Source organism: Aotus nancymaae, unplaced genomic scaffold, assembly GCF_030222135.1.
Source record: "Aotus nancymaae isolate 86718 unplaced genomic scaffold, 86718_ANA_hifiasm-v0.15.2.pri h1tg000033l, whole genome shotgun sequence".
Classification (NCBI taxonomy): Eukaryota; Metazoa; Chordata; class Mammalia; order Primates; family Aotidae; genus Aotus; species Aotus nancymaae.
Genome location: NW_026988447.1, coordinates 9,897,367 through 9,916,040, shown reverse-complemented (window position 1 = coordinate 9,916,040; position 18,674 = coordinate 9,897,367). Strand labels below are relative to the sequence as shown.

At 38.8% G+C, this 18,674-nt stretch overlaps 1 long non-coding RNA gene across 1 annotated transcript in view; it reads right to left on the bottom strand.

Moving 5' to 3' along the window:
- The window catches only part of LOC105714583 (uncharacterized), a 114,825-nt gene extending 97,802 nt beyond the window's left edge, over positions 1-17,023 (bottom strand). Inside the window, exon 1 of the long non-coding RNA XR_002477804.2 lies at positions 16,815-17,023. This is a non-coding gene — a long non-coding RNA (uncharacterized LOC105714583). The remainder of the gene's footprint in view (positions 1-16,814) is intronic.
- Positions 17,024-18,674: the final 1,651 nt, after the last annotated feature.

Below are 18,674 nucleotides of genomic sequence, written 5' to 3'. Positions count from 1 at the left end.
CCCAAAGTGCTGGGAATACAGGCGTGAGTCACCATACCCGGCCTAAATCTACTTTTTACTAGGAAACAATCTGCCCTTTATATTTTTAGTTTCAAAGTTAATATTATTTGTGAAAATATGTTCTTTATATATTTGAACACTCTGAGTTATTTAGCTCTCTTATTCAGAGATGCTGACTTTCTGTAAATTGATTCCTTTTTGTGTCTCTTCCATATCTGTAGTCTTCCAAATCATTTTGTCTTTGTTTATCTATATTTATATATATTTTTATTTTCTCATATTTGTGCCTTTTGCTTATTCCTGTGATTTCAGTAGTATATTCTTTGTATAGTTTTCAATGTGGCTTTAATTCCTGTAATGATTTTGTTTTTCTTCTCTTTCCTGAGCTATGCCAGTTCAACCCCTCTGTTGTTTCACTGATATTTCCTGATTACTAATTTGAGTTTTTCTTTTTTAAAAAAAAGTAAATCAATTATTAGATTTTGTTTTAACTCAGAAATATATTTGTTCATATTTTTCATCTGCTTCATGACAATATTATCCTACTTAATATTTTTTGTTTGCCATTTATGTTTTCTCTTTTACTTTTCTGTTCTTTTAATTAAAAAACATAGATTATATGCCAGCCTCTTTTAAAAACCACACTTGTTTTTTGAAAGAGATAAGTTCTTTTGGACACCACTAATTGTAAGAGGTTTGTGTGAAAGAAGCACAATAGTAGTGCTGAGTATTCCCAGGAACCCTTGAGAGTTCCCAGGGAATTGCAGAGAAAACCATTTGTGGATATGTCTTTCAGACAGTGTTTTCCTAGAAAACAGAAGTCTCCTCTGCAGTGCTGCCTTCACTTTGTCTGTTCTTCTCCATGCTACTTTTCTGATAGTCAACATTCTAAAATGATGACATGTCTGTTTCCCTATGTAACCTTGCCTCCTCTCCTTTTTCTGTTATATGAAACACCCCAGGATCATGCCTTCCAACAATATCTTCGTAAGCTTCTATTTCCGATTAAGAGTTCGCATCTGCAGAGCTGCACACTGCTGCTTTGTCTAAACGCAGCACTAACGGTGTCCTCTCCTGCTATCTTGCCACACTCTTGTCACATTTTCACACACTTGGCAGCTTTTCTGTACATACGCTGTTTTGTGGTTGCAGATGTCTTCTGCATTGTTGTGTTCTATTTCTTGTTTTACTTACCAAGTTTGAATGAGTTCTGAGTGGAGATGAGGACAGAACCATAGGTACTCCACCACTTTACAACCATCGTTTTACTGATGACAATCTTTTCTCTTGATGACCCAAATGAGAGCTTCTCAGACTAGCCTATGACATTTGAGTTTCCACAACTGCAAATAAAAGTCATTTTTTTCTTGTATTTTATGATGATATTCAGACACATTTTTGTCCAATTCCAAAATATATGCTTGTGTTCATATATACTCTATCAAATCACTTATTAGAAGTTATTATTTCAAAGCAAAAATTGTTGTTCGGCTTGTGACATTACTTTTCCTTCTCAAAATTGTCATATCCCAAGATAACGTAGTTTAAATAAACTGTATGGAAGCATCCTTCTCTCATATATTAGTGTGTTTCTCCAGCTAAGTAGTTAATACTGTGTTGCTCCTGAAAATTTTACTGTAAACAGCTAATCTTGTACCAGGACATCAAGAGTGGAGGAGCTGAAGAATTAGTATCTCCAACGTGGCCATGAGGATAGTTTCAGCAAAGTACTCAGAAATCATACTGTTTTAGTGTAAATAGAAATTATTATGGAACGCTGTAGAGAAGAAACACACAAACACACATACACACACACACAGAGAGAGAGACAGAGAGAGAGAGAGAGAGAGAGAGAGAGAGAGAGAGAGAGAGAGAGAGACGCATGGTACAATAGCTAGGAAATCCTAGAGCAAAATTTCTAATCCAGGCATCCTGTCTTTCTCTGTCCTTCTAGGCTGAATTTCCTTCAACCTTTACTCCCTTCAGGAGATTTCTGTTTGCCACATCACTTTAACTCATGTAAAAGTTATCTGAAACCATTATATTTCTTAAGATTACATCCGGGTAATTTACATGTAATTTTGATAGGTTCAATTTGGGGTTTTATAAGTTTTTCCAATGCTTTTTACCTGTTTCAATTGGTAAAAAATAAATAAATAAACGGTTTTTTCTAAATTGAGAATATTTTTATTATTTAGGCATTGCCTTTTTTTTTTTTTTTTTTTTTTTGAGAAGGAGTTTCGCTCTTGTTACCCAGGCTGGAGCGCAATGGCGCGATCTCGGCTCACCGCAACCTCCGCCTCCTGGGTTCAGGCAATTCTCCTGCCTCAGCCTCCTGAGTAGCTGGGATTACAGGCACGCGCCACCATGCCCAGCTAATTTTTTGTATTTTTAGTAGAGACGGGGTTTCACCGTGTTGACCAGGATGGTCTCGATCTCTTGACCTCGTGATCCACCCACCTCTGCCTCCCAAAGTGCTGGGATTACAGGCATGAGCCACCGCGCACGGCCCTGCAGCCATTTGAAAAGAAAATAAGCAACATGACAGTTGCATCTGGTCTAAATGCACACTTTTTTTTTTTTGAGATGGAGTCTCTGTCACTCAGGCTGGAGTGCAGTGGTGCGGTCTCGGCTTACTGCAACCTCTGCCTCCCAGGTTCAAATGATTCTCCTGCCTCAGCCTCTGGAGCAGCTGGGACTACAGGCACCTGCCACCACGCTCAGCTAATTTTTGCATTTTTAGTAGAGCCGTGGTTTCACCATATTGGCCAGGCTAGTCTCGAACTCCTGACCTTATGATTTGCCCATATTGGCCTCCTAAAGTGCTAGGATTACAGGCATGAGCCACTGTGCCCAGCCATGCACACGTTTTTAATTGCTAATTATGTAAGCATTGTTCAATTGTGCTTCATTACAAAGTTGGGATTTCTAAGCCTGTAATAGCTACTAATATATTCATTTGAACCAAAATTCAATTTTAATGAAGGATATTGAACTTAATTTGCCCTTTACTTTATGACTTTAGCTTGTTTTCAATGTATAATACAGTATTGTATTGCCATATCAAAATGCCTACTGGACTTAGTAACTCTTCAGGATGTTTGCTTTTTTCCTAAGAGGTTGCAAATTAGTACAGTTTGAATTACTATCTTTGTTTTTTAAAGCATTTCTCACTTATGCTTTTTTGGCCATAGCCCGTATATTTCTAGTGACTCAAGTGCAGTGTGCATGCCCTCTCTAAGGCTTGCTGTCAGTTTCTCACATTTTAGTCCGTTTTTGGTAATTTGCCTGAGTCACTTCCATTTTGTCCTCGATTCCAATTACTAATATACTACCATCCAAATTCTGGCACGTGGCTTACAAAGACCTTCATGACCTGGTTCTGGTGATCCTCTCTGACTTCATTTGCAAGCGTCTACTTCAGCCCTCCTCTTAAACCACCCCAGACTTCTTATCATGTTCTGAGCCTGCCGTGTCCTTTCCTGTCTCCACGACCTTGCGCCTGCTGTGCCTGCCCTTGCAGTGCCCTTCTCTCCTCTCCCTAGGAAATAAAACATGGTAAATCTGCAACCAGCTCAACTCGCTTGGTCAGCTTGTTCACCTGTAAATGGGAATGGGAATTCTTGTCCTATAAAATGAGATATAATAAATGATAAATTATTATAGAACTATATCTCATTTTATAATATGTTATCTATAATAGTATATTTTATCATATGTAATATATCAATAATATAATATATAAATTATTTTATTATTATATGTAATACTATAATAATAATAAAAGTGAGAGATAACATGATTTTGGTGTTTGTATGTGAGTGAAAAAACCCAGGTTTGGGAATGAGATAAACTTGAGTTCGAGTTATAATATACATTAATATTTGCCCCAATGTCCCCAGAATAAATTTAAAAGTGGTGCAGGTCCCTGGGAGACTAATTAGAGAAGAATGTGATAGAGTAGTTTCTAGGAGGTGACAGTGTCATGTGAGACTATTCCTTATTCCTTCCAATTATTTATTACACATTCTATTGTTTTAGGCATTGCATCAGGAAGAATTTGTGGGAGAAATTTAATAAATATGTCCAATGATTTGGGATTTTTTCCCACTTGGAATAACACTTTTATACATTGGTGTTTTCATCTATAATATTGTGATTAGTGTTGATTAAAGCAATGGGAAAAATATCATATAGAAAAGTGTAGGGAAAAGAGATTAAAAATAAAGGTTGTCCATCCTGGCTAACATAGCGAAACCCTGTCTCTACTAAGAATACAAAAATTAGCTGGGTGTGGTGGTGCACGCCTGTAATCCTAGCTACTCAGGAGGCTGAAGCAGGAGAATTGCTTGAACCTGGGAGGCAGAGGTTGCAGTGAGCCAAAATTAGGCCACTGCACTCCAGCCTGGGTGATAGAGCAAGACTCTCAAAAAAAAAAAAGAAAGAAAGAAAGAAAAGAAAGGAAAAGAAAAAGAAAAGCTGGGTGTGATGGCTCATGCCTGTAATCCCAGCACTTTGGGAGGTCAAGGTGGGCAGATCAGGAGATTGAGACCCTCCTGGCTAACACGGTGAAACCCTGTCTCTACTAAAAATTCAAAAAATTAGCCAGGCATGGTGGCACATACCTTTAGTCCCAGCTACTTGGGAGGCTAAGGCAGGAGAATTGCTTGAACCCAGGAGGTGGAGGTTGCAGTCAGCTGAGATTGTGCCATTGCACTCCAGCCTGAGTGACAGAGTGAGACTCCGTCTCAAAAAAAAAAAGGTTACATGAAAGGTAGGTGTAAATGAAATATGAGGAACCGTTGTGGGCAACAGAATAGAAGAGTGGGGAAAAGTGGTATCACAAAGAGTACAGAATTTTAAACTACGATATTTGAGTTAGAATCCAGATAGGGTAAGCACGTTTTTGTGTGACTTTAAAAAAAACTACCAAATGAAGATGGCATAGCCCTATCATTAGGCAAGTTTTGAAAATTCCGATTCTCCTATAGACGTTTCTTGAGAGTAAGGGTAAATTTGCATATTCACTTTGTGTCTATTTTACAGTGTGGGGAAATCGCTAAAAATTTGATATTTTGTGATTTGCAAATTCTCAAAGGAGTTCATCTCTTACGAAGGTATTTCATTATAATTATTATTTCTAATTACTGTAGCTTTGTGTTTATAATTACTGATTTTAGGGTATGTTCACGTATGCTTCCTTCATGGTTATTCTTTTTTTATTCTTCCACCACTAAAACTAAAAATTTAGACTACTTTATTGCTCAGGGGAGGTAGAGCCCAAAAAACTTTCTAGAGTCCTCACGCTCTTGGCTTTAAGTTCCGAAGCTTTAGAGTCATGGCTTTCAATGGCCAAAGACAGGTGCTTGAGAGAGAGAATATATATTTTTTTCTTTTTACTTATTTGTTAGATTCTACCATATTGGTCTTGAACATTAAGACCGAGTGATGAAGGACACAGAATATCCAGTCTTTCTACAACCTCTGGAGAGAATTAAGGGTTAAGCATGCGTGATGCCCTCAAAGCAGTTTTCCTGAACCTGCTGAAGACTAAATGTGAGAAGGAAGCATCCTGTCCTTTTGGCACTAAAACTCGTGAGGGGAAGGCAGGACGTGGAAATTGCTAAGAGAATTTAGGGGACTGCCTAAGCAGCAGTGATTCTTGTCTCAAATCCTAATGTCCAGCTCAAAAAAAGGGCAAGTCTCTAGGAGAAGCAGGGGCTTGATGTGAGGGAGGCAATGGCGAATGGGTGGGCTAGACATAGGGCTTTTGTCAGCCCCAAATCTGCCTGGGTCCCCAGTAGGTGAGGAAGGACACCTGAGGGCTTCCTGTGCTCTCCTGAAGGCTGTGAGCAGACAGTAGTGGTGGTCTTTGGTGAGAAGTGTGTGTATTAGCTGGAGAACAATATGGAAGAGTGGTTGAGTGCTTTGGTGGGTGCTGATGTCACCCATCCCTGCCAGAGAGTTAACCCTCATGAGTAGCGGGCAAAGTGACTGCAGATGTTCACCTCTCTACCTGCCTCCTCAATTTTGATGTTTGTAAAGCTGTCACCGAAATCAGATGCTGTTGGTCAGAAGGGAAAAAAGTAGATCAGGTAAGATTTCTTAAGTGATTGAGATTGTATTTTATCTATAGTTCTACCAAAAAGACATCTGCACTCATATGTTTATCACAGCACTACTGGCAATAGCAAAGATATGGAATCCATCTAGATGCCCACAAACAGTAGATTGGATAAAGAAAATAGGGTACATATATACCATGGACTACTACAGAGTCATAAAAAAACGAAATCATGTCCTTTGCAGAAACAGGGATGCAGCCGGAATCCATTATCCTGAGCAAATTCACTGAGAGACAGAAAAACAAATGCTGTATGTTCTCACTTATAAGTGGGAGCGAAACACTGGGTGCAGGGGCAAACATGCACAAAAGGATGGGGGCAAGTAGACACTGGGGAATTCCAAAAGGGAGGAGGGGCAAATTCCAAAAAACTGTCTACCAGGCGCTATGCTCATTGCACAGGTGACGGGATCATTAGAAGCCCAAGCCTCAGCATCACACAATATACGCATGTAACAAACCTGAACATGTGCCCCCTAAATGTAAAAAAAAAAAAAAAAAAAAAAAAAAAATCCAAACCAAGAGAAAACTCAGATTGCATTTAAAGAAAAAGTGCCCAATTTTAAAACCAAGATACTTTGAATTAGCGAATTCAAATGTTCTATCATTTTATGCAGGAGTCGTGAGCTTTGAGTTTTAGTCATAGAAATATAAACTGTAATTTTTGCACATCTGAGGTTTGTGGTCTATAAACATGAAAATGTTTACACTATATATCATACCTGGATTTGGTATGCTTAATGTTAATGATGGCATAAGACTCTTAAAGTGTGTGTGTGTGTGTGTGTGTGTGTGTGTGTGTGTGTGTGTAGTGGTTTATAACATTTCCTTCCACCTTCAAACCTTATGTCAGAGAATGCCGGCATTACCTTTTTTTACCTTTCCTGAATCCCTCCCCAGTCCCATGCTTTCTGAGGGAAAAAAGGACAAAAACCGAAGGGAGGATTCTCTTGAAAAATTTAGTTAGAATAGAAAGTAAATTTTGTGTTGAAGATGACCCTGTGCAGTAGGGGAATGTGTGTGTCAGGAGTGGATCAGGAGTGAGTGGCTGAGTGATTGGAGGAAACAGAAGGACAGAGAGTGAGGCCACGGGGCCTTGGATCAAAGAGAGAAATCTTGAAAAGAGTCAAAGGCAGGCCAGGTGCAGTGGCTCATGCCTATAATCCCAGCACTTTAGGGAGGCTGAGATAGGCAGATGCCTTGAGCTCAGGCGTTTGGGACCAGCCTGGGCAATGTAGTTTGTCTTCCTCCCTATAAAATTTTTTTAAAAAAATTAAGGGCTGGGCATGGTGGCTTATGCCTGTAATCCCAGAATTTTGGGAGGCCGAGGTGGGAGGATCACCTGAGGTTAAGAGTTCAAGACCAACCTGACCAACATGGAGAAACTTCGTCTCTGCTAAAAATACAAAAACTGGCCAGGCGTGGTGGCGCATGCCTGTAATCCCAGCTACTCAGGAGGCTGAGGCAGAAGAATCGCTTGAACTCGGGAGGCAGAGGTTATGGTGAGCCGAGATCACACCATTGCACTCCAGCCTGGGCAACAAGAGCGAGACTCTGTCTCAAAAAAAAAAAAAAATTAGGTAGGCATTGTGGCACTCACTTGTAGTCCCAGCAACTCAAGAGGCTGAATTGGGAGGATTGCTTGAACCAGTGTGGCAGCGTTTGCAGTGAGCCGGGACTGCATCACTCATTTCAACCTTGGCAGGAGAGCAAGACCCTGTCTCAAAAAAAAAAAAAAGACTTGAAGAACAGAAGAGGGCGTGGAGCTTTCAAATTGAACCTGCTACATTTACTAGCATAGAAACTTTGAAAAAAGGTGCCCAAGAGCCAGAAGCACTATAAAAGCTTTGTACAGATTTTTCCATTAAAATGGATTTGATAGACAAATGATTTGCCACATTATTTCGGATCACCACTGAAGACCAATGCTCAGGGGTTGAGAAAATATCAACAAGCAAAAACAATCCCTCTTTCCAGGGAGCTTAAATTGTTGTGCTGTAAGTTCACAGGATCAGGGTAAGGAGTGCAATTAGAAGGGCAGAAATAAACATCTAAATTTGACTTTGCTAAACTGGCCACCTCTCTTGATCTTAACACAAAGAGGGAGGTTAAATGGAGGTTAAAAAGCTAACAGAAAGCATGACTGATGACGTCACTGCGTCTAAGTTTGAAATGTGTGAGAAAGTAGAAATATTTATAAACCATGAGGCAGTTTTGCAATTTCCAGCAAATCCGTCACAACTGAGAATTTAAAAACGGCAGATCTGGACCATTGGAAGTGAATCAAACAGTTCTAGCCTGCTCTGAGAAAGGCCCATTACAATATCAAAAGGCTGGGGTGAGCAACAGAGGGTGAGAGGAGAAGATAAAAAGAATCAGACGTTTTATGAGTAAAGGTAATGGCAGAGTGGATTGTGCTGTGTCTCAGAAGCCAATCCCTGATGCACCTGAGAACAGTTATTTTCATTAATTTATACTTGCAATATGTGACTGGATCAAAGCTTCCAAAAAAGCTTTGTAGGGAAGCTTATCTGATTTCTTTCATTAGATCCAGGCATACACACATATAAATTTTGTTCAAAATTTGTCATTTCATATTCATTTGCATGTTCTATTTTACAATGTTTTAATTTAAAATCTGTAAAGTAAGATTTATCTATTTAAATGGCTGCAACTACAGAACTCTGCAGGGTCATAACTTGCTTGTACTGTGAGGATCGGGTGTTGGAACCAATTTACACAACCCTGCAAAAATTAGCCAAAAATGTCCATGAATCCAGGTAACTGCAAAATGAGGGAGGGGTATAATCTGCAAATAGTATGTTCAACAGGCAGCTGCTCTCTCCGAAAGTCCTAATTCATGAAGAGGAAGTATTTATTAGGGAAATGATATGAGTAGAAAGAAGAATTTGTGTTGTAAGATTTGAGACCAAGACAGAGTTTCTCTTTGTGGCTATTTTGTCGGAAGGTATCACCATACCTTCTGAGAATCATTAAGATAGGAAGAAGAAATTAAGTGCTAAGGGAGAAAGAGGAGCTGGTTAATTAGAACTGGAAACCAGGATCTAGGTTGCTTAGAGCGCACGTAAGGAAATGCTGCCGGGAGTCCACTTGGCACTAAACAGACGATCTGTGGGAGAGAAGCAAAGCAGGAGAAACCAAGTACACAGCAGGATCAAAACCTGAAGGAGTCTGGGAGTGGTGGCTCATGCCCGTAGCATCAGCTCTTTGAGAGGCCGAAGTGGGTGGATGGCTTGAGCCCAGGAGTTCGAGACCAGTCTGGGCAACATGGTGAGACTTCCATCTCCAAAAAAAAAAAAAAAAATACAAAAACTAGCTGGGCGTGGTGGTGTGCATCTGTGGTACCAGCTACTCAGGAAGCTGAGGTGGGAGGATCACTTGAGTCCAGGAGGTTGAGGCTGCAGTGAGCTGTGATCGCACCACTGCATTCCAGCCTGGACCACAGAGCAAAACGCTGTCTCGTAAACAACAACAACAACATAACAAACGAAGAAAGAGATCAGATTTTCACGGTAGCAGTTTACAACCACTGTGGCATTCATGTTTTACCATATCAGGAATGAATACCTTGGGGTTAACGTACAGTGAGGATGCTCTGTGAGTGCCTTTTCAATCCCCACAAAGTTGAGAGTTGAAACATGTTACTCCATCTCAGGAAACTGTGTGCTGGGGTGGGAAGGAGGAAAGCAGTAAGTTTACGGCTATTCGATTCCCTATGACCAGAGCCTCCACTGTCCCCCTCTCTGAAACCTGCATAGGCAAAAAGACAGAAGAGATGGCATTTGTTTTTGGTGGGAATGAAGAGGTTATGGAGTGGTGAAGCACACAAGTATTTGGTACCTACTTTTTCTGTGCCATCCAGATAAAAGAGGGCATCTGTCTGGACACTAGAAGTGTCTGAGAGATTCTGATAGTCTATAAATTACTCCTGAGAAGTTGGCAAAGTTTCTTCTGCTGTGGCAATGCTCAGTCTCATTTTTCATCCTGTGGCATATGAAGCCCCCCTCATCTTAGAGAGGTGACCCCAAGGGCTATATTCATGATTTACATGGCATGTGATGAAAAGGGCTGCATCGTTAGAGAAGATTCTATTGTCTGGGGAATAGGATAGGAGCATGGCCTGGAGAGGAAATAGTAATAGTGAAGACATCCACTGGGTGTTGACTTACTCTGAGCATTTTTTTTTGCTGAGATAGGGTCTTGCTCTGTTGCCCAGGTTGGAGTGCAGTGGCACCATCTTGGCTCACTGCAACCTCTGCCTCCCAGGCTCAAGTGATCCTCCCACCTCAGCGTCCCGAGTAGCTGGAAGTACAGATACTCACCACCGTGACTGGTTAAATTTTGAATTTTTTGTAGAGATAGGGTCTTGCTATGTTGTCCAGGCTGGTTTTGAACTCCTAGGCTCAAGCAATGCACCTGCCTTGGCTTCCCAAAGCGCTGGGATTACAGGTGTGAGCCGCTGCCCCTGGCCTTACTCTAAGCATTTTAAAAATCCCTTTCATTAAAGTTCCTCTGGGTCTGGCTATAGACATGGTAAAGGGGAGGTGCAATGAAAACCTTTCTCTCCTTGGTTGTGAGAATGATTTAAATGTTTTTCTACAAGGTAGGTATGTGAAGAAGGATTATACTAGCTTAGTGTATTGGCAAAGGTCATTGAGGCTAGGATTTTGGTAGATAATAAATTTATTTTCACAATCTCCATCTAGGTTCTATTTTAAAGTGATATTTTACCCTTCTGATATTTTAGCCTTTACCTTGCCCGTTTTGTCCTACATATGAAATTGGAGCCCCACTTTTAAAAGTGAGTGAAGAATAAGAGAGTTGAAAACTAAAGGGAACACAGCTATATGGCCTTAGTTTCTTTCTATGTGAAAAAAGGGGATGTTGTCCTTTAGAGTTTTATCTTGCCTTCCAATTCAAAAAAGTCTGATTTTTGAAACTGAAATTTAAAATACTACTTGAGCGACATAAGTAGAAACTATCTAAGTAATAGCAATTCACTCGAGGATCAGACTGGGAAGTGGAAAAAGAAGCTTCATATTATTTTTCTTTAAATGAATTAGATGAGAACCAAGGCAAAAGAGGCAACAGCATAACTATATCTTTGTTTCGTTTTGTTTTATTTTTGGGAGATGGAGTCTCGCTCTTGTCGCCCAGACTGTAGTACAGTGGTACAATCTCAGCTCACTGCAACCTCCGCCTCCTGGGTTCAAGCAATTCTCCTGTCTCAGCCTCCTGAGTAGCTGGGATTACAGGGGCCCGCCACCACACCTGGCTAATTTTTGTATTTTTAGTAGAGATGGGGTTTTGCCATGTTGGCCAGGCTGGTCTTGAACTCCTGACCTCAGGTGATCCACCAACCTTGGCCTCCCAAAGTGCTGGGATTAGAGGTGTGAGCCACCATGCCTGGCCAACTGTATGTTTTAATGAATGCAATAGCTCATATAATTGTACGGCCTCTTAGTTCAAGTGAATACTCAATCCTCTAACAAAAGAAAATATTTAAAATCTCAAAAGCTTTTTTTTAAGGGTGAATCTTACTATTAAAGAATATATTAGATTATCTGCTGTTTCATTTGTAGCTAATGATGTGGGTAACATTTTGGTTCAACTGAGCACCTTGTCTAAATGTAGAGCTAGGATTGCATTTGGAAACAGGAGCTAAGGAGAGAGAACTGGTTTCACCTGCACTATAGAATGAGAATTTGAGTTCCTGGAGCAATATGGGAGGAGGAGTTGAGGAAGAATGATGGGGAGAGAGAGGTGGAGAGAGTCACTGGCACAATGGCCAGAGGCAAGGTGGCCTAGACCAGCCGGCGAAAGTTCCAAAAGTACCATTCCCAAAGATTAATTCTCAGACAGCTTTTGAAAATATTGATGATTTCCAAATGGCGTATTTATTGGTATAAAAGATTGAAGAAATAAGGAGACCCAGTTAATTCAGGCAGTATTAAAATAATTATAAAATGAATCTATTTAACAACAAATCACATGATATCCAGATCACTATAAAATACAGTTATTTAGTAGGAAAATACCTATTTCTAAAATGAATAACACATCTCACTTCACATTGTCCCTTTTCCACTTGACGTTTATTTTTGTTGTGATAGAGAACAAAACCTAAATTTGAAATATTCACAACTTGCGCCTGCTTGTCTCCAAAGAAGGAAAGAGCCTTTGGTTTAGTGTTGGGTCCTTGTTGTTCTGATCAGAGAAATAGATGAAGCTGTAGAATTTTAAAAGATGACAGTGTATTGGATCACTACACATAGGCAGGAAATAGAGCTGTTGGGTTGGTGGAGCTGAAAAAATGTCCAGGAGGAGGGAGAGGTGAGCTAATACAGGAATTAAGTCAATATTTATTGGTACTTGCTATATATATAGCTAAGTGTCATGTGCTGCAAACAAAAGTGTTCTATATATTCAAATTATTTACATGTATATTCTAATTCATCAGTTGTTGGTGTACTCTGAGGAATGTATACAAAGCAGATAGCACCAGCTCATAAGAGGAGATACATAAACTCCTAGCATGGATTTCCTGAACTTGCCTTGGGTGGGGAGGCCCTCACCCTAAGTGGAGGAAGCCCTGGATTTACCAGCTTTGAGACCTTGGGCTGGTCAATATTTCTTTATTTTCTAATATCTAAAATACAGCAAGATCTAACTTGCTTGAAGGTCAGTGAGCTAGATCAGGGGTCTGTTAAGGTCACTTTAAATTCCATGATATTATAATTTAAGAAAGTGTCAGAATTGAATCATGTTTACTAGCATAGGCTTATCAAGAAGATACACTTGGATTCAAGTCTCTTTTGCAACACTTACTAGGAAGTGCTGCCAGGAATGCTACCAGACATTTCTCATTTTCCGTTTCCTATTTTATAAAGCAAGAATATCTCATAGGGTTAGTATAGAAATAAAACAAGATCATGATTGTGAAGCACTTGCATTGTTCCTGGCCCATGGAGACCTCTCGATAAATGCAAAATAGAAAAACAACCACACCCACAAGCATAAAGATTGAAATCAAATGGTCTAAATGCTTACAGTTTTTCAGACAAAAAGTTAAACCTAACTAGAATACTCAACTTCAGGCATTTTAGTTTAACAAGTTTGGACAAATGTGTGAAATTGTGCTTGAAGGACTAGTTTACAAACATAATAATTTCCCTTTATGTAGATCAGGGTGCATTTGGACAGATTCATTTTTTTCCATTTGAAGCTTAATATGATTCAAAATACATAGTAAAAACAATACAAAATTGTCAGCAGCCACCAAAAGTATAAAGTGGTGAGAAGTTATTTAACTGGTACCATGCATGTAACTCCGGTGATGGATACCTAAGAGTCCTGACTTAACCACTATGCAATCCATGCATGCAACAAAATTGCACTCATGCCCCATAAATTTATACAGATTAAAAAACCCCAACCCCCAACCAAGGACAAGGTGGAACACAATATACTTCCGCAGTCTGCATATTGGTACATTTATTCTCACATCTTTTGGAATTGGATAAATATGCCAACATTCTCTTTTTCCATGTACTAACCAAGCTAATGGTCTGTTTTGGAATTGTCTCTTCCTTTTCCCTCCTTCATAGTTACAGAAGAAAACTGCTAAAACTTATGCCAGTGCTGGGATCTAAAGCAAAGGCCAGCTAGTCTGGTAGTCTGGTAAGTGTCTCTAGGAGTCTGAAAGTGAGGACCTTGCTGGCTGGGCCAGTCCTTGGGAAAATACTAAAGTGCATCAAGCTTATGTTTGAATACCTTCTATTTCCTATATCTTCACTTGTTCCCTGCTTATCTAAAATATTAAGTAAAAGAATTGTTTTGCTTAGTGATATCATTTAAGTAATAATAAAGCATTTTCTGATAAGAACTTATAATTCAAGTTGTCTTGGGGATTTTTTAACTACGAATTTTGAAATAATTATGTACTTACAAGAAGTTGAAAAAAAGTAGTATAGAGAGGTCCCATATACCTTTCACCCAGCTTTCCTTCATTTTACATAATTATAGTACATTATAAAGCAAGAAATTAACATTGGCACAATACAATTAATTAGACTATGTACAGAAGGATTTTCAAAGAATGAAAAATTCTCAAGGCTAAAAGGAAATATCTTCTAAGTATTCATGTCACCTCTGTTTGTGTGGACCTCAAGTTTTGCACTTGTTTCATTGAATTGAATGAGATCAACTTGCTATCTTCTCCATTCTATCCCTTCAGAGCAGGGACCATGCTTTCTTTAATAAGATAGGTGAATAAAGCATGGTCCCTGCTCTGGTATTCATAGGATTTTTGGTTCAAAGGATGACTAACAGTTGCTTACGTCTGCAACAGGCTTTATAGTTTTCAAATCCCATTATACACATTATTGCTACTGAGAATTATTATGGATGAGGAGAGAGAGCATGGGCTTTGAAACCATTGAAATCTTGGCATTTATTATCTCGGGTCTCGTGACAAGGTGCTGAATGTCCTGCCTCGTGTGCTTAATTGTGTCCATATAATAGACTTGTGAAGCTTCAGGAGGTAATTTTTGTAATAAACGACTGAACACAGGGGGTCTGAGAGGTAGACAGGGTAAAGGATTTGATTGCCACTTCACACATTAAGACTCAGAGGAGGTAAGTCATTTATGAAAACCACAGAACCGGTGCATGGTAGTACAGCTAAGCATCTTAGGTTAGGTGTCTTCCATGACATCACATCGCCTTTCCCGTAACAGGAAAGTGGATATAAAAGCAAAAGATAACAAAGCAAACACACAAATAAACAACCACCATAGGGGAGTTACGGAGGTTTCAGAATTTGTCTTTATGCTTGGCTGTGGATGCTCTTTGGTATGTGCCGAGGAAATTCTCACTTAGGTGGGGCCTGGGTGACGGGCTAAACTCAAGGTGAGCCATGGTGGGTGCTCTTTCAGTGGGTCCCTGCCAAGTGTTCCCCTACCCTGACATGCAGTTAACACCATGTAGCCAGGAATTGGCTTGCCAAACTTTGCAACAAATGTTTATGCCCTCATTTCCTGGGGAAGGCATGAAAGGATGAGAACTTGCAGCTCTCAACTTACACTATACTCCCAAATTTTTTTTTTAATCAAGACAGAAGTTAAAATTTAAAGAGACAGAGGGTTTTGGCATCGTCATCACCACCATCATTATTTCCTGTCCATGAAAATAATTTGTTAACAAAAGGGTACATGTAAACATGGAATTTTTTCCTAACCTGAAATGACTGGTAACACAGTGGCCAAAGTTGCTTCCCAACCTGCCCTAAACTTACCTTTTATATGCCCTTAAATTCTTCATACTAGAATGACTATTTTGGAAGTATTCCTTTGGCTTATTTAATCTGTTCATTTCATTGAAATGGAATAGGGAATAGTAAAATATGTTATTAATTTTTGAAGCTGTTGGCCACAAATGTCAAAAGCTCTGGTAGTTTGAACACAGAATTATAACTGGAAACATTACATTTTTGGTGATGGTCTGCAACTTACTGTTTTCCCTTCAGTTAAATAAATCAAGATTAGAGCTGAAGAAAGCTAGGACTAGAACATTTCTCCAGGATTCTGAATAGTTTTTCTCCAGGATTCTGAATAGTTTCTCTGGTTTTGAGGCCATCCTCTAACTTTAACTCATCTCATTTAGATGAGATGGAGTGCAGGAAAGGAGGAAAGAAGGAGAAAAAGGAAAATATAATCACTTTGATACATTAGAATTGGGAGAGTTAGGATTGAAAGTTACCCTGAGACATTTCTTCATAGAAAAGCTCAGAGTTTACAAAACTTAGGCAAACTTTTAGAGACAGAGGAACAATAAAAAGGCTTGTTAAGTTCTAAATTAGTGAAAGCCCACATTCCTGGAATCCTAAAGTATTAAAGATACCCAGAAAGTTTTATTCTTGGTTTGGCTTTGACTTTTTCATCATTTATTACCTAAGAAACAAAAACATTTTATTTCTATCTACATAGTATAATTCAAATGGAGCTTAATACACAACAACTCTTTCTCTTGAATTTAAAAAAGATTTTCTGAAAAATAAACCATAGCACACATACAGAAAACAAAATTTGTCATTATGGTAAAAATAACATGTCCATTGGAGCTTCTTGTGTGCCTGTGTTTTTCATTGCTTTGTGCTTTCCCTTGTTTTTTTTCAAGGAACAGTAGTAAACTTGCTAAATAAAAAGAGTTTTATGAATGCATCTCTCTGCTCAGAAGCACACCTCTGATAGCAAATCACCAAGGATAAGGGTGACAAAGCGTTACAACTACACAGAAACTGGCACGAACGTGGAGGCTTTCCTAGGATATTTCAATGAACATATTCCTTGAACACAGTATCTGTAACAACTACCACTCTAAATATTATAATGTTGCTTATCATATCAATCGTATGAACTGGTTATTATGAAGCCTAGGTTCACATGGCATGTTAGTCTTGCTTCACTATTGACTATGATAAGATGTTACAGTTTTTAATACAAATACCAAATATATACTAAGAAGAACAATTCTGAAGTGAGGTTACAATTTTATCAGTAAATGCATTTCTGCTTTTAAGATAAAGCAGAAATATAAGGAATAAACATTTGTGCTGTGGTTATTCCATAAAATACTAAGGCATACAAAATTAGATACTGAGCATACTTACAATATTTTCCAATAATTAAGATGTAGAAGAAGACGGGACCAGATGCCATTTCCTTTTTCTTAGCAACTGATTAATAAAAGTGAACAAAATTCGGTCTTGGTTTCTGAATCACATACGGCTCACGGTGGTTGTGTGCTATTTCTGTCTGCAATCTTAGAAGCTACAAAGCAGTCCTCCCTCCCTCCCCTCCCATTTCCTTTCTCTCTCTCTTTCCATTCTCTCTTTTTTTCTTTCCTCCTTTCTATTCTTGGGATCTCTCCTCCCCGCCCTCCTTCTCTAAATGTCCTAATCTCCTTCTTTACACACACACACGCACACACGCACACACACACACACACACAGACAAAGCCGAGCGGCAAGAAAAAGTTTCAGAGAACACACAGGCTGTTCTTGCTCACTAAATATCTTGTTTTTATGTTCTGCGACCATCTACAAATGAGGGTGTATACGATCACTGAGAAATGTCTGAACTGATTGAAGATCCACTACTAGAAAGATATTGAGCTAGAGATATCTCATAAGAAAAAACATATTTTTTCCCCTTATGACATAGGACTAGGAAAAGAACAGAATTACACAGGGCAAAATGCCTTTGTGGAATTAACTATGGGGCAGGCATTAAAGTGTAACTACAGCAATAATTTACAAACTGTTTGAGTTTGGGAAGTCGAACAATAGTATATTGTTGAAAGAATTCAAAAGAATAAAACTATTTAAAATCCTTTTGAACTTGTGAATTTTGCTATAATGGAGACCCTGAGTGTCACTGCTTGTCCTGAAGCAAAGCCGTCCTGGGCTTGAACTGTAGGTCCCCTGTGACTTTAGAGTTATGCAGGTGCCGAGCCTTGGCTTTCTGGAACAAAATTTCTATGCAACAAGGTGGTTGTGATGACCAGCACAGGGCGTAGTGAGTGTCTGCTGTAGGTCCTAGCACAACACAGGTGATTACTAAATGACAGTCATTCATATAATGATGATTTTTATTATTTGACCAGCAGGGAGAAAAGGTATGAAAATGCAATGAACATTTTTGTAGACTGCATTTTCTTTTAACCAGACTGTGTCATTCTTATTTTGCAACTTGCTAATGAATTTCTGGAACAAATGGTAGTAGCCCTTTGACATGAGGAATTTGTTTTTGAGGTTAATGCTCCCTATTAGTAGATACACAAGTAGAATCTGTTTGAATTACATATCTGTATGTCATTGACTTCAATGTAATAAGCCTATTTTTAAATAGGGGCTAAAAGATTATACTGTGTCCTCACCTCACAAATATAATTTCATGGAAAAAGAATTTTAATATAGAAATCTTCACAAGTCCTTATTCATTTAGTAGTAGACTTATCTAGTGAAAACACTGTTCTTTTGATGGACATGCTTATGGTTAACTCAATTTAGTCCCATGAATTGTTCACTATTTTTAATGATACTTGCAATATTTGAAGACTATTATGTGAGTGGTTCACGGATTTTTTTTTTTAATTTAGAAATAGTATTTTTTTTGAAGGATGCTGTGGACCATGTCAAAGGCAGTATCAGAAGGGGGACCCATAAGAAGTTTCTTAATAGTAAAATTGAAGAACTTGCTTTGGAAATTGTCAATAAAAAGTAAGCTTTTGATACAGAGGTCTTCAAGATCATTCTGAAGTTATTTTGCAAACTTCAAAAATTTTGCCTGAGCATATGTTACAGATGCATACAATTAGTGGGCCAGTAGCCGGGAAGTACTTGTTAAATATGTATTTTTAATCTTCTCAAATTATCAGGGCAAAATTTCAAAATCAGCTCTCATTTTATTAAGACTCTATTAAGTTTTACTACAATAGATATTTATCTGAAGGAATAATTTTCAATGTT